Genomic DNA, 5,718 nt, shown 5'->3' with positions numbered 1-5,718 from the left:
TATTTTTCAAACGAAAAAGGGTCAAAATTATCCCTATCGTTTGCTAAATGGTTTACAAATACCCTCCGTCCAAAAAAATACACGACGTTATTTTTATATCTAAAAGTACCCCTCCTTTTAACGGCGCAGCACGTGGGCCCCACTTCTAATGTGTTGTCATTTTTTTATTGGGCCACGTGGCTCTGGTCAGAATCCAAATATTCACCCCATTAACCAAACCCGCCCAATTATTTGCCTGACCCATTACTTTCTCTTTTTCTTAATCTCTCCCCACCTTCTCATCATTCTCACTCCAACACCCCCCACCCCCCACCCCCCACCCCCAACAAAAAAAACCAGACGCAACAAATTCAAAGGTCCATACTTTTCCAATAAATCAAACAATCTAAAACCAACCCATCATCTTCCTCAAAAACCCCACCTCAAACTCCTCCTCTTCCGATCACAAATCCAAAAACCCAAAATCAAAGCAAAAATGATGCACATGACCTTTTACTGGGGTAACAAAGTGACCCTTTTGTTTGATTTTTGGAGAACTGATTCTTGGTCAAGCTATGCCCTCGCTTTACTCGCTTGTTTCATCGTCTCTGTTTTTTATCAGTATATGGAAGATCGCCATCAGCGATTCAAGATTCTCTCTTCAAAATCCAAGAAAAACTATCCTCCGTCGTCGTCCAACGCCGACGTGAATACTCTCTTTTTTACTCTTTTCCGACTGTCGGCAGTGTGTGGAATTCGGCGAGATTTGCGACGGCGATTCTATTTGGGATTAATTCGGCGATTGGGTATGCTTATGTTGGCTATTATGTCGTTTAACGACGGCGTTTTTGTTGCCGTCGTTTTGGGTCTGTCGATCGGATATTTGCTTTTTAGGACCGGTGAAGAGGATGTTGTGGTCGTTGATTATCCATATGCCTGTGCTTGAAATTTTCTAAATATTAATGTTACTTGTAATGAGTTTGGTTCTTGTTTTACCCATAGAAATTATATGGAAAAATGACAATGAAGATGTTTTTTTTTTTGGAAGATGGCACGGGTCAAATAGATGGCGGGTCCAATAAATGGGATGGGTATATTATACCCATATATATGAAGTGAAATTAGGAGCCACGTGGCCCAATAAAATGTTGCCAACGCATTAAAGTGGGGCCCACGTCTGCTGCCGTTAAAAGGAGGGGTAACTTTAGGTATATAAATAACGTTGTGTGCTTTTTTGGACGAATAGATGGACGGAGGGTATTTGTAAACCATTTAGTAAATGATAGGGATAATTTTGACCCTTTTCCGTTTTTTAAATACCGTCAATTTTAGGGACATTCGACTAAGATCAACTTCATGCGAGGCTATTCCTGTCAATCTCTCGTCATTGGGATTAAAGGGGTGTTTCTTCTTTCTTTTTCTTCGATTCCATGTTTATTGTGAGATTTTACACGAGAAAAAAGCAGTAGTTTTATAGTAGGAAAAGTTGTTGTGTGCGATAAAATTGGTTAATAACAGTAGGAAAAATGAGGAGGTGACACGTGAAACTAAAGATAGGTAAGATATGAGTCAGCAAGAAGTTGGTACCGCTACAAGAACGTGACCCGTGTTGTGTGAATTTCGAAGAAAGGGGAACTGATAACAAAGATTTGAAGGGGTAATATCGGATAGCATTCAATGAGCAGCCGTTATAGAGAATATTTGCATTTATAGCCAACCGTTATGTAGCCATCAATAATGATTTCACTCTCATTCAAGAGGTCCTTGATTTGGGGATCTTGTCTCCCTAAATAGATCTATAAATATGAGAATTAGCATCCATTGTAGATACGAAACATTCTGTACAAAACAGCTATAATCTGCTCCCTTTTTGTAGAGTTGTTTTCTTTATTTTATTCTTAACTTTGCTCATGTTGCTGATATCAGAGAAGCTAAATACTTATCCAATCTTGTATTTCTTTTAAGGCTATTTCATAATCTTATTTTTGTTCTTATTTATTTCATATTTTGGGTCAAATCAATTCACGTGCCTATAAATCACGTTAAAAATTTAATTTTACCATTTTGGGGGTGAACAGTTTGGTGCCCATTGTGGGGCATAGACAATTGTGTAATTGCTTTGAGCCATTCATTTGTTACTAAAAAATTGATTCCTTTCTTAGAAAAAGAAAAATCAGATATGGAAACTAACAATGTCAACAATTCCTATAATGTTGGAGCACCTAATGAACCTGAGGATGTATTCCAACGTGACGATTCACCCAGTGAAACCCGCAATGAAGGAGATGAAACGCCTCCAGTTCGCGAAGGTCAAAATCCTCGACATGTGGGGAGTCAACTCCTAATTATGTGGATGATGAACATGATGTTAAAACGACCAAAATGTTGAGAGAGCAATAAAGGGCAATTATGGATCACCTATCAAGACAAGATCATATGATGACAGAGTTAAAACAGGCATTATAGGGTGCTTCAAATAATTCTAATAGAAGAACCTACCAGGTTCCTCCCAGCGTCCCTGCAAATCAAACGGTTCAAAGAATCGATAATGATGCTTTAAGGGAAGAGTTCAGTTTGAATGAGACGGGAGGTTCCGGTAGTGGATCTGGGAATGACAACAACGCAAACGACCCTTTCAAAATCGAGCTCGTGAGATTCATGAGGTAAATGAATGAGCGAATGGACCAAAATGCTAAAGAAATCCATGTTCGGATGGATCAGATCTTGGGAGCGCCATCGATATTAAAGGGACCGGATTCCAAGAAGTATACGTAGTTACCGTTCCAACCTAGTGTGGCCCCAGAGTTAATTCTGAAATGATTCAATATACCAGATATTTTGATGTATGATGGGACTTCGGATCCATAGGAACATATCACGACCTACCTACGGCTATAAAGGGAATTGATCTAGCATAGCACGAGATCAAATCTATCTTGTTTAAGAGGTTTGCCGAAACTCTGACGAAGTATGACTTAACTTGATATTCTCTTTTACCTGAGCATTCTATTGATTCTTTTGAAATGCTTGCATATTCGTTTGTTAAAGCTCATGTTGGAACAAGAAAGGTCTACGCTAGGAAGCCGGATATATTCAGAAAATTCCAAGGAGAATCTGAACTATTGCGAGAGTTCGTGATCTGCTTTCAGAAAGAAAGAATGTTGTTGCCGACACTACCGGATGAGTGGGCAGCGAAGCCATTAACAAAGGATCTCAACCCGTTGAGTTTCGATGCCTCTCAAAAACTAAAGGAAAGCTTGCTAGAATTTCAGGCAACCACATAGGTAGATGTTCACAATCGCTACGAGTCAAAGATCAGAATAAAAAATGACCAACTGGGTTCTTTGGTGTCTTCCAAAGGACGGAATCGTGATCGGAATCAAGATAAGTTCAAAAGTGATTTTGATGCAGATCGGAGGTTCTCTAGGGGTTGCTTTCAACCTTATGAAAGCGCCGATGAACGAGGTAATAAAGGTTTACAGTTTTTGAATAGGTTCATTTGCGATAGAAGGGCGGATCGTGGTCAAAGTAACATATCTCTGTAGGATAAAGAGGTATCGGGGTTCCAAGACTCAACATGTCCCAGGTTATCCGACTACAACTTTAACATCAGCTTTATAGAACTAGTTTCGGTTATAAGGAATATTAAAGAAGCTAGGTTTCCGAAACCAATGTGGTCTGATCCTAGCCAAAGAGGATCCTAATCTATGGTGTGAGTTCCATGGAACTCACAGCCACAGGAATGGGGACTGTCGACACCTTCATGAAGAGGTAGCAACATTGTTGAAAAACGATCACCTCAGGGAGTTTTTAAGTGACCGGGCTAAGATCAAGTATGGGAAAAATCGGAATGTCGTAAAACCATCAAAACTAGCTACAAAGCCACCTCGTATGACGATAAACGTGATCTTTGGTAGATACGAAGTAAACGGGGTGACGTTTTTTCGACGGCAAAAAAAATGAAGATATCGGTAACTCATGGCAAGAGGATCAGAGACTTTTCGGAAGATAACATCACCATTACATAAGAGGATGTTGATGGACTTCTTATACACATAATGATGCTCTAGTAATTTCTCTTAATGTTTTAGATTTTAAAATTAAATGTGTGTTGGTTGATCCGGAAAATTCAGCCAACTTCATACAATAGAGAGTTTTGGAGCAAGCAAAGTTAACCAGAAACATAGTTTCGACAACAAATATTTTGGTCGGGTTCAACTTAACAAGTGAAACGACTCGAGGAGAGATCTTAATTCCAACACATACGGCGTAACGAAGACCACCACGTTCGAAGTGGTAGATGGAGACATGGGATACAATGTGATCCTTGGAAGGACATGGATATATGAAATGAAGGTTGTGCCTTCAACATATCATCAACTGTTTAAATTTCCCATACCAAAAGGGATCAAGAAGAACAAAGGAGATCAACCGGTTGTAAGAGAGATGAACCCGGTAACCATATCTAGCAGCAGGGGCAAAGAAATGAGCAAATAGCAATTATAGAAACGTGTGCCTTTTTCCACCTCGATTGAAGATAATGAAGACGAGGAGCCATTGGAAATTTATCAGGTACCGAGATCTTTTTAGGTACCGGAGGAAACATGCAACCAAATCAACCACAGAAGAGCTCAAACAAGTGGCCTTGATTGAGAATTTTTAGAAAGAAAATTTCACTTAGGGACGGGGTTGATCCCCGAACTTAGGTATTCCATTGGCAGTGGTTGTCCACAAGTTGAGTTTGGATCCTAACTAAGTCAAAAGAAATTACCAATAGTAGAGGTCAGAAACAGGTTTGTCTAGGAAGAGTCTCTTAATGCAGGAGATCATTTGAAACATCTCCAAGTAACATTTGACATTCTGAGAAAATACAACATGAAGCTTAACACGGAAAAATGCGCCTTCGGAGTTGGTTCTGATAAGTTCCAAGAATTTTTGGTCTCTCAAAAAGGAATCGAAGTAAGCCCTGATAAGATCAAAGTTATCGAGGATATCCTGGATCAGTTAACAAGTGTGAAGGAGGTACCAAGTTTGACCGGTAAACTGGCGGATCTAAGTAGGTTTATCTCAAGGTCTTCAAAGAAAGGCCATCATTTATTTTCATTGTTGAAAAAGAAGAATGACTTCATGTGGACTCCGGAATGCCAACAAGCATTGAAAGACCTGAAAAGGTACCTTTCTAGCCCTCCTTTGTTGTCAAAACCAGAGGAATGTGATTCTAATTTATCTGGCGGTCTTGGAAGTAGAAGTAAGTACTATTTTGGTCCAGGAGGAAGAAGGTACGCAATTTCCCATTTACTATGTTAGTAATGTGTTATCAGGAGCGGAAATACAGTATCCGCACCTTAAAAAGTTGGCCTTAGCTCCCATAGTTGCCTCTTGAAAGCTTAGGCCTTATTTTCAATGCCACCCTATAGTTGTTGTGACTACCTTTCCTTGAGGAATGTCCTTCATAAGCCTGAATTATCAGGTCGTTTGGCTAAATGGGTAATCGAAGTTAGTGAATTCGACATTGAATACAAGCCCAGGACTGCAATCAAGTCACAAGTTTTGGCCGACTTCGTGGCTGACTTTAGTTTGGGATTAATGCCTTTAGCTGCTAAGAAGCAGTGCTGGTATTGGGAACGGTATCAGGAGTTTGGACCTTGTTTGCGGATGGGGATCCAACATAAAATGGTCCGGTCTCAAGGTTATTTTAATAACTTCTTCAGGAGAAACCCTGAGACAGGATATTAGAAC

General features: G+C 39.8%; 1 pseudogene; it reads left to right on the top strand.

Annotated features, from left to right (window-relative positions):
* Window positions 1-379: 379 nt before the first annotated feature.
* Window positions 380-925, top strand: LOC109212455 (annotated as a pseudogene).
* Window positions 926-5,718: the final 4,793 nt, after the last annotated feature.

This window comes from Nicotiana attenuata, unplaced genomic scaffold, assembly GCF_001879085.1.
Source record: "Nicotiana attenuata strain UT unplaced genomic scaffold, NIATTr2, whole genome shotgun sequence".
In the NCBI taxonomy this organism is placed as follows: Eukaryota; Viridiplantae; Streptophyta; class Magnoliopsida; order Solanales; family Solanaceae; genus Nicotiana; species Nicotiana attenuata.
This window is presented reverse-complemented; position numbering and strand designations above follow the sequence as displayed.